The sequence below is a fragment of the Arvicola amphibius genome, chromosome 11 (assembly GCF_903992535.2).
Source record: "Arvicola amphibius chromosome 11, mArvAmp1.2, whole genome shotgun sequence".
Taxonomy (NCBI): Eukaryota; Metazoa; Chordata; class Mammalia; order Rodentia; family Cricetidae; genus Arvicola; species Arvicola amphibius.
This window is the reverse complement of record NC_052057.2, coordinates 20,428,077-20,443,274: the sequence shown is the minus strand read 5'-3', so window position 1 is coordinate 20,443,274 and position 15,198 is coordinate 20,428,077.

Below are 15,198 nucleotides of genomic sequence, written 5' to 3'. Positions count from 1 at the left end.
GTGCGCGGGGGCGGGGCGGGGGGCGGGGCGTGGAATCCCCACGTTTCTCTTGGGGCGGGGATGAGTCATCGGTGCGCGGGAGAACGCGGCGACCGGGCCGCTCGGCGGGTAGCCTGCCACGAGGGGGCGGGACCCCGAGTCGGGCGGGAACGGTTAGGGACCGGCAGTGGGCACTTCAGGAGGTAGAGGGGGGTTTTCCGTGGAAAGTCCACTGGCGAAAGCGACTTAGAATTGAGCGCCTCCGATGTAAAGAACCCCGATCTCGTGGACATCTCAGACTGGATGGAGAATTAAAGTCTCCAAGGAATACCAGAAGCGTGGCTTGGGTTTTTGAGGCCCAGAACGACAGTACGAGACCCTCCGTCCTCAAAGACCCGAGTCCTTATAATGTCTAGTCCCCGTCACCTTGGGCAGGTTTTGAAGCTTACCGGGGTTTACGGAGGAAAGAAATGGGCGAGCTCAACGCACCTGTTGCCAATCCTTAGCTTGGCAGAACTGGTGCTGGCTTCCTTCTTGGTACTCTCTCTGCAGCCTGGCATGTGGGAGGGCTCAGAAAAGGAGCTTAATAAAGGGCGTAAGGGCGCCTGAAGAGATGCCTCAGCTTGCTGCTCTTTGAGGACCAGACTTTGGTTTCCAGCACCTGCAATTGTTTGTAACCCCAGCTGCAGGGGATCCGATGCCAATTGGCATCAGTACCCGTGCACACAGACGCACGTGCCCATAAAATAAAAATTAACCTTAAGCGGGGGGGGGGGGGGGGGGTGGGGGGAGCAGAGGGCATCTCCAGCCTAACCTCCTTCTCTAGTAATAAGAGACTCTACGGGGGATTCTGTAGTCTCTGGAAACCTTGTTTCCGGACACCCACCCGGCAGGACCCACCGAAGTTACAGAAGCCTCGGAGCCTGGAGCGAACCCTATTTTAATAGAATGGACACCGCCTGCTCATAATTGCCTGGGCAAAAAGTTTTATGTTCGAACCAATGACGTTAGAACTGGTAAAGCTGGTAGGGTGTAATTTGTAGGCGAAACAGAAATTAGTTAGGACGTGGCAAAAATAGTGGCCCCTGTGACTTGGAGAAAATTCTTTGAATATCCTGATTTAGTTTGTACGTGACTGCGTGCACATGTGGGGGTCAGAGGATAGTTTTTGTGGAGTCAAGTTTTCTCAAGTTGGCTGGCTGGGTGGCAGGCACTCTGCCACTGAGCTATCTTCTTGGCCCCAATGTCCTACTCTGTAAAAAGTGAGCTTAAAACAGTTGAGGTGAGGTTTGAAGGAGTTTCATGAACGCTATTCTTGTCGAAGCTCATCCATCATAAGCACCTTGTAAATGTTAGCTGCAATTTAAAACGCAGGGAATGTCACTCAAAAGAAAAGCAGAGTTAACTTTTGTAAAGAACCTAGGAAGACTTCATGGGTGACGGGTTATCTAAAACTCAGAGAAACTTACTCTAGGTATAAATATCAGTGACCCACAAAATATTCCCTAGGATTTGTGTGTGCCAAGGACTGTTCAGGCTCTGCAAATGGTTCTTACTCAGTTTATATTCTAGGAAGGACTCGAGGCCAGTAAAGCACTCAGGGGAAAGAGCTTCAGAAGCGTAGAGAGTACCTAGGCATGGTGGTTACAGGACTGTCAACTCCTTGGGAGACTGAGGAGGAGGCCAGGTTCCAGGCCTGCCTGAGTCACGGAGTGACTTCAAGGCCAGCATGAACAACTTAGCATGTCCTCTACTGAAAAGAAAGGTAGGGCTGTAGCTTAGTGGTGTGGTGTTGGTCTGGCCTATACAAGGTCTTAGGTTCAATTCCTAGTAACGCAAAAAGGTAAAATACAGAGGGGGCATGGGGGTGGAAAGACAAGGTGAGAAGGGAACACAGAGACAGGATGGGGCAGGGTGTGTGTAATGCAACGTGAGTGTTGTCGTGTGAGGCTAGCGTATGAACAACAGAATGAATAAGGCGTTTGTCTAGGTATTCAGGAGTCACTGGATTTTTTTTTTAAAAGAGGAACTTGAACTTCTAGGTTGGTGCTGTGGAGTCTATAAAATAATATTTATTGAGCATCCACTATGTGAGAAAAGATGGCTTTTTGGATTCTGTAGGCACCATATTATAGGATGGACGCTGTGGTTACAGTCGAGGAAACGGGGACATTGGAGTTTGGTTTGCCCAGGGCCACACAGCTGAGAAGGCTAGAACCTTTATCTGATTCCTACGTCACTGAGATGAGGCGATTAGCTCACTCTCCAGAGTCAAAAAGCAGCTTCACAACCACAATGAATTGTTTGGGCCATCATCACTGCTTCTTAGCCGGTCTGCAGAGAAAAGGTTGATCCTGTTTATTAGATTTTCACCCTTGTTGAGCACAAAGAATGTAAGAGCAATGTCAGGAAATAAAAGCTCCCACAATCTCATCTTTATTGGAGAGTATATGTATTCCACTCGTTAGAACCCTAGCAGTTGGAATTTATGACAGACTGCATTCCCTTGTCTCTGTTAGGAATCCCCATTCCTGGAATGTGCTAAAGGTTACAGCAGATGTGGGCTCTTGGCCTTGTCTCTGTTGACAAGGGCTGTCACCTCCTGATAATTCAAAAAGAAGTGTGGGCTCTTTTTGACTGCTGAAAACAAAAAAAAAAAGGAACAGGGAAAGCAATTCTCTGCTGAGAGAATTCAGTTTCTAAAATGGCAACTGACCTATCAACTCTTACCCCAGCTGATGAATCACCTGGTACAGAGAGCTGCTTTCATTTTAACCACGGCACTCCTGATTAAGGTGACCAAGGTCATTAAAAATAAAAGCAAAAGCCAAATGAGAAGTCTCTTGGCAGTTACTGACAGTAGACAAGGGGACAGGCCTGGTGGCCCAGTCACACCCGTGACCTCATATGCTGCTAGACTGGACTTTCCAGCCTCCCTTCTCCTCCCTGAGGGGCTTGCGTGAGAGAGGTGGCCTTTCCACATAGGAGCCTGAGCTCTTCAGAGAGCATTTAGCTCAGAGCTTCCACTCAGTGAGTATCCAGATGTGTGCTGTGTGCGGAACTGACTTGAGATGTTTTTGCCCCGGGAGACATTGGTGTTCTTGGGCCTAGGCTTAATGGGTGACCTTTTGGCTTCAGGAAGAGGGGGTGAAGCCTTTTGTAATATCTCTTGAGTCATGACTCATTTTCCACATCTAGATGAGAGGTGAACCGAGAGGTGAACCTCCTCCCACCCACTGAATTTTAGATGGCCTGTCAAACAGGATACTTCCCTTTACCTATCTCCTGCTCTGTGCTTTTTAAATATGACTTAGAATTTTTATTTTATGAGTATGGGTGTTTTGCCTTCATGAGTATGTCTGTGTGTGCCTGGTGCCAGAAGAGGAGGAGATTCCCTGGAACTGGGGTTACAAAGGCTTGTGAATAGCTATGTGGGTGCCGAACCAGTGTCCTCAAAGAGTAGTCAGTGCTCCTAACCACCAAACCAATTCCCCAGTCCTCATGCCCCACTGAACCTTTAAAGCTGGGGATGTACTGGGGGATTTTTCCCTTGCCTTAAACTCACAGAGTACACCTGTAGCTGGCCTGGTAGGAATAAGAACACGTGAGCTCGTGTCTCTCCTGTCAGCAATCAGACTACGGCCTCCAAGAAATTAGAATTCTCCTGGGACTCTCATGCTGTGAAAAGAAGGCTGAAATCTGGTCCAGCCAGAGTAGGAACCTGAGCTCTCACAGAGTTCTGGGAACTTGTCAGACCACTGTTGAGGAGAGACTGGGATTGAGACAGCCATGGGTCGGTGATAGGCGGGATCATACCTGAACTGCGACTGGTTAGTCAAGCATACCACTGGTCCTTTCCCTAACCCTCCTGTCAGGACCCAAGATGGGCTTGGAGGTGTGGGTCACTGGGTCTCTAAAAGTGGTGATATCGAGTTTCTGTTTTCTACTTTTCACTATTTTTTTCTTTTTTTTTAAATTGGCTTATTGAGGATACGTGGTCAAGAGTCTGGCTTGTTAGAATGCCAGTGCCCAGGCTTTGACAATGATGACTCTAAGAAATCTTATTTGAAAAAACAAACAAACAAAACAAAAGCCAACAAGAAGAACCCAGCACTTTTGTGGGTGAGCCCCCCATCTTGCCTTGACTGTTGAACACCATGAGAACAGCTCCAGCAGGCAGACAAGTGGGCCCTTATATCTGCAGCTCACAAATGGTGTGTGGTTTTGCAAACCCCGCGACTTCTACAGTTAGGCAAATAGTTTGCATTTGCAGAGCAGAGCCTGGGAGGTCTTTCCTGTTTAGGTCTAAAAATGAACGAGGTGTGCTTTGGAGCTTGAAAACTTCTGATGGGGGAAAGTTTATGGGAAATTTGGCGATGACCATGAGGTCTCCTGGTCACAATGTTGGCTGTATGAAGCACCTCCGTTTCTGAGGGTCATTTCTTTTTCTTTTTTTTTTTTTTTTTTTTTTTTTTTGGTTTTTCGAGACAGGGTTTCTCTGTAGCTTTGGAGCCTGTCCTGGAACTAGCTCTTGTAGACCAGGCTGGTCTCGAACTCACAGAGATCCGCCTGCCTCTGCCTCCCGAGTGCTGGGATTAAAGGCGTGCGCCACCGCCGCCCGGCTCTGAGGGTCATTTCTACATGCTCAAAGTAAAACCTTCAATGCATCTTGAACAATTGATGCGGACTTACTTGTTTGAAATGGACAGAATATTTTTTGTCTGCTTGCTTAGTTTGTAGAATCTAGTTGGGCAGCACAGGCTGCCCTGGACCTGGCAATCTTCCTCCCTGTGCCTCAAGGATTGGGATTGCAGGTGTGGGCACTGTAAGTGATGCGATTCTGAAGTGTTGCAGTGCTGAGGGCTAAGGTTTCCCCAATAGGAGGGTTGCAGCTTTGAGGGGAAAGGTATCCTGGCAGCTGGAAGCCAAGGAATACCAAAAAGACACACCATGCAACAAACCTCACAGAAGAGATTTATTAGGAAAGACACAAGAATGTGACTGCCTCTACGGGAGAAGCAACAGAGAACTGAGCAGGAGGCAGGGTTTTTCGGGGACAGTTTTCCAGGGTGGGGATTGTTGGGATTTCAAGTTCAGGGTCTGGTGGGTTTGTGAGCTCAGGGATTGGTGGGTTTCTGAGTTCAGGGATTGGTGGGTTTCTGGGTTCAGGGATTGGTGGGTTTCTGAGTTCAGGGATTGGTAGGTTTGTGAGCTCCTTGATTCCTCATACTGGTCTTTTTAAGTTGGAGGTTTATGATGAAGCACAGAGATGCCAGTTGGAGAGGATTCCTATTGGTTCCCAGTAGCCACTCCTCCTGGAGTTGACCCCGTGTAATCTTTTCCCTTTTAGTTAGGACAGACTTTGCTTTAAATGACTAGAGTAGCAATAAAATGTCACTTCTGAGATGATATTACAAAAAAAAAAAAAAGACTGATTTCTTGTTGTCTGTCCTTGTCTCTCAAAGCCAGCTTGATGGCTGTTTCAAAATACTATAAATTAGGTGACACAAACCAAAAAGCATTTCTTTCTCACAGCTGTGTAGGACAGGAAGTTCAAGGCCTGCAGGTTAAGGTCCCGTGAGGTTTGACAGTTCCCCTGACCTTTACACTGTGAGTAGGATGCATGCTCTTTTGACATTCTTCATTAATTCATCTCTGCTATGACATCATCTCATTATGTGCCATTGTGTTAGGAGGGGTACAGGTATTAGGTCCCTACTAGTCTCTGAGCCTTCTTTGTAGGCACAGCCAGTTATCATCTTGTAGATAACTACACAAAGAGCCTCAGGGCCAGGAACCCAAGTATCTGATCATCAGCCAGTGAGCAGCCCTGCCCACAGTGAGTGAGTCTGGGAGCACCAGCCAGTGAGCAGCCCTGCTGATGCTGACAGTGAGTGAGTCTGGGAGCACCAGCCAGTGAGCAGCCCTGCTGACAGTGAGTGAGTCTGGGGGCACCAGCCAGTGAGCAGCCCTGCTGACAGTGAGTGAGTCTGGGAGCACCAGCCAGTGAGCACCCCTGCCCACAGTGAGTGAGTCTGGGAGCACCAGCCAGTGAGCACCCCTGCCCACAGTGAGTGAGTTGGGAAGTGGATTCTTAAGCTGAGCTTTGTGGTTACCATAGTTCTAGCTGACAGTTGATAGCTACTGTGAGATCAGGAGCCAAGAGCCCACCTGAACTGAACCTCAGAAAACAGGGAAAAGCCTACTTACCAATTTCAACCACTGTTCCCAGATAAGTTGTTACACAGAAGTGTGTAACTAATATACCTGTCCAGACTCACAGAATGTGTGTGTATAAATAAATGCAAAATCTAAAACTTCTAGTTTGTCCCCATGGTGATTTTTATTATGTATGTAATTATGTAAGAGTAAATCTATGATTACAATTTGATGACTATTGGATATAGTTATAAAAATTGATTTCCATCAACAATAGAATTCTTACTCTTATTAAAATATAAATTTTAGAGATTTATTTTTCTTTTAGTTGTGCGAGTAATTTAAATTATGTATACTACTTGTGTGCTTACTGCCTGGAGAGTCTTGAAGAGACTCAGATTTAAAATTAAATTTATAATTAAATTCTGTAAATTTAAATTTAACATATAATCTCTAGATATTTATTTTTATTTTAGGTGTGTGAATAACTTAAATTATGTATACTACTTGTGTGTTTACTGCTTGGAGAGTCTTGAAGGACATCGAGTTTCTTGGAACTGGAGTTAGGTTGTTATTAGACACCACATGGATGTTAGGAATTGAACCCAGGTCCTCTGCAAGAGCAGCAAATACTCATAAGTAGGGAGCCAACTCTCTGGCTCCTAAAATTCATGTTTTTAAAATGCTAAATGTGGTGGAAGATGTGATTAAATGCAGTCATCCTTTAGATTGGTAACAGTTTCAATGACTCTCAATAGAAAAATAAACTAGAAAGTCATCCTACAAAATCCTGTACGATTTGAAAAAGGTTTTTAAAACTGATTGTTACTTGAAGCTAAAGCCCCAAACCCCAAATAATTCCAATTATAAAGCAGTCACACAAAACCAAGCTACTGTAAAACACGGAAAGGCCTGGAAGACGGTGAAGGACAAGAGGGTAAATAAACACAGGGCTCCCTTTGCTTTCTCTTTCATTGGCTCTGTGTTTTTCTTTTTATCCAATGAGAATTTATGCATGCATTTTTTTGTGCTCCTTCAAAAAGGTGACCTTGCTTTTTTGGAATCATTTAAAGTAGAATTTATTTAGCTGTGGGGTTGGTACCACAATGGTGGTAAAATTAGTCAGCCAGACTAGCTGGAGCTTGCACTGACATAGTCTTTCGGTCTGGGAGGTGACTTGCTGAAATCTTTAGACGTGTATGTGTGTGTGTCCAGATACCACAGAGATCAGAAAAGGGTTTCAGATCCCCTGGAACTAGAGTTTTGTATGATTGTGTACTGCCTAATGTGGATGCTGGGAAGTAAATTAGGATCCTTTGGAAGATCAGCAAGTGCTCACAACTGCTTAGTTATCTCTCTAGTACCCAAAATTGGTGGTTTAATAAGAATAATTAATGGCCAGTGAGATGGCTCAATAGGTAAAATAGTTGCTGAACAAGTGTGTAAACCAGAGCTCAATACTCAAAACCCACTTAAAGGTGGAAGGAGAGAAGTGAATCCACTTGATTCTTCTCTGACCTTGAAATACTCTCACACACCATCACCACCACCACCACCACCACCACCACCACCATTAAAACTAAAATTCAAAGACAGAATGAGAGTAGAAGTTAGAAAATGAGAGAGGGAGAGAGAGAGAGAGAGAGAGAGAGAGAGAGAGAGAGAGAGAGAGAGAGAGAGAGAGAGAGAGAGAGAGAGAGCTCTAAATAAGATTTTGGTCCCAAGAAAGTCTTCCTGGGTCAAGCAGAAATTCAGCCCCAGGCAGGGGCGAGGGTGGAACTATCATTGGTCAGCTGTGTAGATGCAAAGATTACCAGCCAGGGTCAAAGCTTCACTTCTTGGAGAGATAATTGCTTAGAGAGGCAATGATATTGAGAATGGCTAACTCTTAGACAGCACATCAAAGCTTCACTTCTTGGAGAGATAATTGCTTAGAGAGGCAATGATATTAAAAATGGCTGACTCTTACACAGCACATCAAAGCTTCACTTCTTGGTGAGATAATTGCTTTGAGAGGCAATGATATCAAGAATGGCTAACCCTTATACAGCACATTCATCATTTAACCCCTGTGAGAACTGTGTGTGCTCTTATTTCATTTTATAGGTGAGAGAAGCAAGGATGTGAGTTTAGTACTTCATAGCAGCTCACATGGCTGGGAAAGGGCAGATTCCTGATCTGGAGGTAGGCTCCTGCAATGCCAGTGTGCACTTTAAATATCCTGCTCTCTTGCTGGGGATGCTTTGGGAAGTCTAAAACAGTTTAACTGTTGCAAGGAGGGGCCACTTGTTTGTCCTGGCTGCCCGGCTAGCTTACACCCGAAATAACCACACAGAAACTGTATTAATTAAAACACTGCTTGGCCATTAGCTCTAACTTCTTATTGGCTAACTCCTACATATTAGTTTAACCCATCTCCATTAATCTGTGTATCGCCACGTGGCAGTGGCTACCAGAGATTCTAATTGGCGTCCGTCTCAGGCGGAGGATCCATGGCTTCTCTGACTCTGCCCTTCTTCCTCCCAGCATTCAGTTCTGTTTTCTCCGCCTACCTAAGTTCCGCCCTATCAACTAGGCTAAGGCAGTTTCTTTATTCATTAACCATGAAAGCAACACATAGACAGAAGGAACTCCTATACTATTTTCCCTTTTCTGTTTAAACAAAAAGGAAGGTTTTAACTTTAACATAGTAAAATTATATATAACAAAACAGTTATCAAGCAAGAATTACAGTACATGTGTAGGCCAGAGGAGGACATCAGATATCTCCTTTATGGCTCTCTGCCTCATTTCCTTGAGACAGGGTCTTGCACTGAACTGTCTGTCTAGGCTAAGTTGTCAGTGAGCTCCTGAGATCTGCCAGTCTTCCTCACCCCCTCCCAATGCTGGGATTGCATACACTTTCAGCCATACCTGGCTTCTTACATGGGTGCCGGGAGCTCAACCACAGGTCCTTGACTGTAGTGGAAGGAGCGGTGGGCTGCGGCCCAGCTCCCAGCTAGCTATACCCGAAATAATTACATGGAAACTGTATTCATTTAAACACTGCCTGGCCCATTAGTTTCAGCCTCTTATTGGCTAATTCTCACATCTTGATTAACCCATTTCTAATAATCTGTGTAGCACCATGAGTTGGTGGCTTACCGAGAAAGATTCTAGCCTGCATCCATCTCGGAGAGAGAGCTATGGCGTCTGCCTCACTGCCTTCTTCCTCCCAGCATTCTGTTCTCTCTACTCTGCCTACCTAATTTTCTGTCCTATTAAAGGGCCAAGGCACTTTCTTTATTAACCAATGAAAGTAACACATAGACAGATGACCCTCCTCCATCACTTGACTCTACACAGCCAGCTTACTAACTAAGCCAACTTCCGCAACACTTACTCTCGATGTTGAGCTGCATGTCAGTCACCGGTATCAGGACTGGTCTTAGATTCCTATCCTTAGATAGTTTGCGAAGTGAAGGGAGGCAGAGAGGAAGAGTCCTAAGCCCCACATGTCTGTGTGGGTCATGGGGTTCCCCAGAGGGCTCAATTTATGTTGCATGTGGGTCACTGAGAACCATCAAAACTTGACATGACCTCCAATAATACTTTTTCTTCCTTTGGTATCAGTTTCATCACATTCAAAACCCAGTTACATTGAGGCTGTCGTTGAGCCGGAACGAAAGAGGGCACTAAAAGGAAGCCCTCGACTCCACACTGGGTAGGAGGTGATTTTTGAAGTTAGTTCCTCTGGGTGTTAGTTCCTCTGGGAGAAATTCATAAAAGCTAGAGAAACCTGTGTGTGCATCTTTCTCCCAGACTTTCCAGGTCCCCACAGGCACACTGTTTTTCTCTATAGTTTCCATGGATTTAGTGGATGGCTGAGCGATCACCCCTATATTCCTGTTGGAACTCTGGAGTTGTCCTGTCCCTCCAGCCTAGCCATGCCTCTGTGCCATCTTGAACATGTGGCACTGTCCGCCATCCTTCCTCACCTGCCTTTACCAGGCCCTTCCTGTACAAGTGACCTGTGCCCTTCTTCCCACCACCCTCACTAGCTTCTTCGCCACTTCCAGAACACACAGAGAGCCCCAGTAAATGAGTGGCTGGGCGCCGTGTGTTATAGCAGGAATACAGTTTGTCCTATCTGAAACTCTGGTTGAAGATTGATCATCACTGTCATTGTGGCAGTGTTAGTGGGGAGGGGAGGGATGGGGAGGCCTTCAGGAGGCGATTGGTTATTAAAAGGGATTGATATTCTTCTCAGGGAGCTAGAAGCAGTTTCTAGAAAGCCTGCCCCTTGTGTGTTTCCTCTTCCCCAGACTCTGCTGCCTTTCTGGTTTTCTGTATATGAAACCTTCAGTCCACAGACACTGAGCAGATTCTGGTACCAGGCTCTTAGATCCCTTAGTTTATAGACAGGTGAGCCAAAATAGACTTGCCTTCTTTTTAACTCACCTAGTCTTGGGAGCTGTCATCCTTTGGCATCTATGGAAAACTGGTTTTAACCTTATACCCAAATCCATGTTCATATGAACTTGAGCAGTGTTCTCATATAACCCCCACACCTCCATAATCTCAGGTCTGTGCACTGCTTAACATGCTTAGAACAGTACAAATGCGGAGCTGTTCTGATAGTGTGGTTGTTATACTGTCTGCTGCAGGGAACAACGTCTAGCGAAGCCAACCGGAAGGTCTATGCATGTTCAGTAGAGATGCTTCTCCTCTCAAGTATTTTCCATTCATGGTTAGTTGAATCCACAGAATAGAACCTGTGAGTGCAGATACCGACTGTATTCTATTGTAGTAATGTGTAATGCGCTCTGCAACCCGGAGGAGTCAGACACAAGTGTTGGGAGCTGTGAACCCCCAGATCCTGAATTTCTGTAAACAACTTGCTTTCCCCTGATCTGAGACAGCCTGCAACTGCTCTGAGCATGAGACCCCCGGGAGTTCCTGATGGCAGGGGAATGGTTTCTGGTGCGTTTGGCTGGGGCATGGCTATCCCTATATAAACTGCCCCTGAACACAATAAAGGGGGCATTCTTGGGGCATTCCTGTTTTAAGGATGACCCGTGTCGCTGTCTATAAGCCTTTGTGTGTTTCAGTCTCCAGCCCCTTGCCTGGTTCATGAACTGTATGGTGGCACATAGAGCACAGATGGGCGTGCTGAGCCACACACAAGCATTTGTTGTGTTGGAACATTAACCCTGTGTCAAAGTAAATGTCTTCTCTGTGCTGATCTTGGGTTCGGTCTGCTGTGTCCTTTTGTGTTTGCACAAGATGGAACTTGTTTCAGGCAGATTTTGAGGTATCTTGCCTGGAAAACTAGGGAAGGCAGTGCCAGCAGGCCTGTGAACCCAGAACCAGGTGCTTGGGAGCTCCAGTAAGCGGGCAGCATATGCTTTCCAATTCTTTCCGTGAACAATTGACTGGCTTGTTTCTCTTTCTGCAAACTGGTTCTTGTTGGTGGCCAGAACACAGAGTCAAAAACAGGTAGCCTTCAGATTTTGAGATACCGCTTTCTATTCTAGTTCTGGAAGGACAAAGCATCTTATTTCTTAGATTCAGGTTCAAGTCTCAGGAGAGACCATTTTCTTGGCCAGCCTAGGCCAGATAACTATTCCCAGTGCAGCCGGCTAAGGCTGGGCAGACAGGCTTTCTGTGAACATGTGATTATTGGTTCCTTGTTGGTAGATGGGAAAAAAAAACATTTTAATGAAGGAAATTTAGGGCTGTTCTGATGCTCCAAAAGTTGTCCTATGTATTTGTCCTGACCTATGTATGGCTCCTCATCCCTGGAGAAATTAAGTGGTGAGTTGGTATTAATACAAATAAATATGAAATGTGTGGGTGGGTTTTGGAAATAATTTTGTAACCTAACACAGAAGTATTATCTTGACTTTAAAGAAACATACGGCTTTGAGTTTTGTATGGCACATGTGCTTCACATGAGAATACAGAGGTTCTTAAAAAGAATGAGGGAAGGCCGGCGATACTACTGCGGGTACATTTAATTTTGAGCCGTGGGGGTTAAGACAGGGGGTTATACTGGTTACTTGCCAATGAAGCAAGGAAAGGTTTATTTTGGCTCTGGGTTCAAAGAGCTACAGTCCACTGAAGTGGGGATGGTTTGGCAGCAGCAGCAGGAAGTGGACAGTCACCTTGCATCCTCAGGAAGTACACTGCGGTGGGGGCTTGTGTTTAGTTCTCTTTTGTCTTATTGTCTGGACCCCATGAAAGACTACTGCTCACATTTAGAGTAGACATTCTTTCCTCGTGTAACCTAATCTAGATAATTCTTCACAGATTGTGCAGGGATTTATTTCCATGGTGACTCAAAACTCTCATGTATTGACAGTCAAGACTCCCCATCACACAGAGAAGAATGGACTTTCAATCGGAAGGGAGTAAACACAAAATATGCAAGTTAATTATGATCCACTAATGGCAGGAAATTAAAGTGGAAACTGGCTGTGTTGTGGGGTCATACGGCTTTGGGTTTGGTTCCTGTGGCTTATGACATCATCGACAGTAACAGACCTGGTGTGTAATGTACTGGTGTGTACAGTGTTCACTTCCACTCTTGATAAATGCTCTCAAGTGTTGCTTCTGGCAAACACTCTGATTTCGGTAAGATTGCCTTTATAGCTGGAGATCAGACTCATCATCCAAACCAGGCCACCCATATAACACCTGCCCCAAGATACTTCGATCTATTGGAAATGGTTGCAGTTCACAAATCTATGACACATATATGAACGGCACTTCTTTGCATGTGATGTTTTGTACACTACCCAAGCCATCCAACCAGGTAGAGTGGTCTACCTGGCCACAGAGGAAGAAAGGGAAAGTCTGTCCTCCCCCTCACCCCACCCAGGTATTGGAGGTAATCATGCCACACAAAAGGTTTGTCTCGGAGTAGCGTTGACACAGAGGGAGAAAGAGCCAAGGGGAGGCTAACCAGCTCGTGAAGTAAGTGCAACCCTTTATCCAGCCATGCCTGAAGCGGTAGAATTACCTCTGAATTTGTATTATGTTATCAAAAAGAAAGAAAGTTCTCCGTGGCTCCTCTTGCTCCTGTGCATGTTGCTGAGTGGGACAAGAACACAGGCCCCCACTACTCTTTACCTGAGCCACTTCCCACAGCTGGCCCGCAGCTGCGAGGAACAGGATGACATCCTCCTCCAGAACAAAAAGCAAACTTAGTTGTTTTGTTTTGACAATACTCATTTGTATGCTTATTTTTTATTTTTAATTTTTTAACTTGAAAATAGTTATTTTAATGCAGTATATTCTCATCATGGTTTCACCTCTCTCATCTCCCCCAGTATCCTCCCCACCCGAGCAGACTTTCTTATTTCTTGATATACGCGTGAATGTGATGGATTTCATAAGCTAAGTATGATGCAGCTGCAGCGAAGACCTACTTTGTGCAAATATCCATCTGGACCACGTTATTTTCTCTTGCAGGACTCCAGACGGCCTGAGATGAGAGTGTGCGGATGCCAGGCTGCTTGGGCCATAAGTAGCAAGGTCATAGGTCATTGATCGGTGTCTTCTACCAGCACCATTAAAATAGCTACAGACTCACTCATTAGCTTCTAAGTATGGCATAATTAAATAACAGATCTGGCACCCTTTACCCATTTTTGTTTCTTTTTTAAGATTTATTTTAGCTTATGTGTATCAGTGTTTTGCCTGCACGTGTGTATGTGCACCATGTTCATGCCTGGTGCCTATGAAAGTCAGAATTAGGTGTCAGATCTCTGGAACTGAAGTTGTGGATGGTTGGGAGACACCCATTTGTACTGGAAACGGAAGCGGAGTCCTCTGCAAGAGCAGTCAGTGCTCTTAAATGCTGAGCCAGCTTTCCAGGTTTCCTTTTTGTTTCCTAGGCAATGAAGAACTGAGATTCTTTTGCTCACAGCAGAGACAGTCTAGCAAATTATCTCCTGTATCCACGTAGATGGAGTGTGTGAACACACCCATGCTAGGTTCCCAAGGACATATGATACCACAATGGATTGCTTTATTAAATCGCTGTGCTGAGATTTAATTGACATACAATTCCCCAATCATATTTAAAGTGTAAAACTTGGTCATTTTGATACCAGCGACACACTCGAGATGATAAACTAATTGCATTTTAATCACAGTTATTATTTATTTATTTATCGAGACAGGGTCACATTGTGTAGATCAGGCTGGCCTCGGACTGAGAAAAAGACACCTGCTTCTGTCTCCTGGGTGCACATTAAAGGCGCGTGCCAATACACCTAACATTTTTAATCTTTTATCATGGAGCTACTCAAGCAAACACAGTAGCAGATGGGCCCTCCACACCACATCCACATCCAGCCAGTTTTCCTTTCATTCGCCACTTTCCTACATTTTAATTTTGCTGGAATATTTTAAATTCCAGATATGACATTGTTTTACATGTAAGTACTTCAGCCTTTATCTTTAATAGATTAAAACTTATTTTTTGCAATGTAGCCACAGTAGCATTATCAGCTCCAAAACCATAATAATATTTTATATATATAATATAATAATAATATTATAATATAATATTAACCATAATATATCATCCTTTAAAAAAGTCAGTCTCTGGAACTGGCTAAAAAATGTTTTCCATTTGTTTTATCAAATCAAGTTTCAAGCCAAGTCCGAGGAATGCATCTGATTGGTAAGTCCCGTAATAGTCTTCATTATATGTGAAATGATATGTCAGATATACTAGCCAAATAAAATATACTTTAAAATTAATTTTTGCTCTTATGATGTGGACACATGTGACTTGTATTATAGTTTCTTCTTCTCTGCTGTGTTCACTGGGCTTCTTCTTGGGAAGAACGCTCCTGGGGTGATGTGGACTTCTTTCATCATATCTGGAGGTGTATAGTACCCTGTTGCCCCCTGATTATGATGCTAAGATTGCTCACTGGTTATGATGAGAAAGGCAGGGCCTTCTGGGGACTGGCCTTGCACTCCTGCCGAAATATTGATGTTTCTCCATTGAGTAGCTCTGTCTTCAAAGAGCATGCACTCTCATGTAAGGTTACCCTGTATATA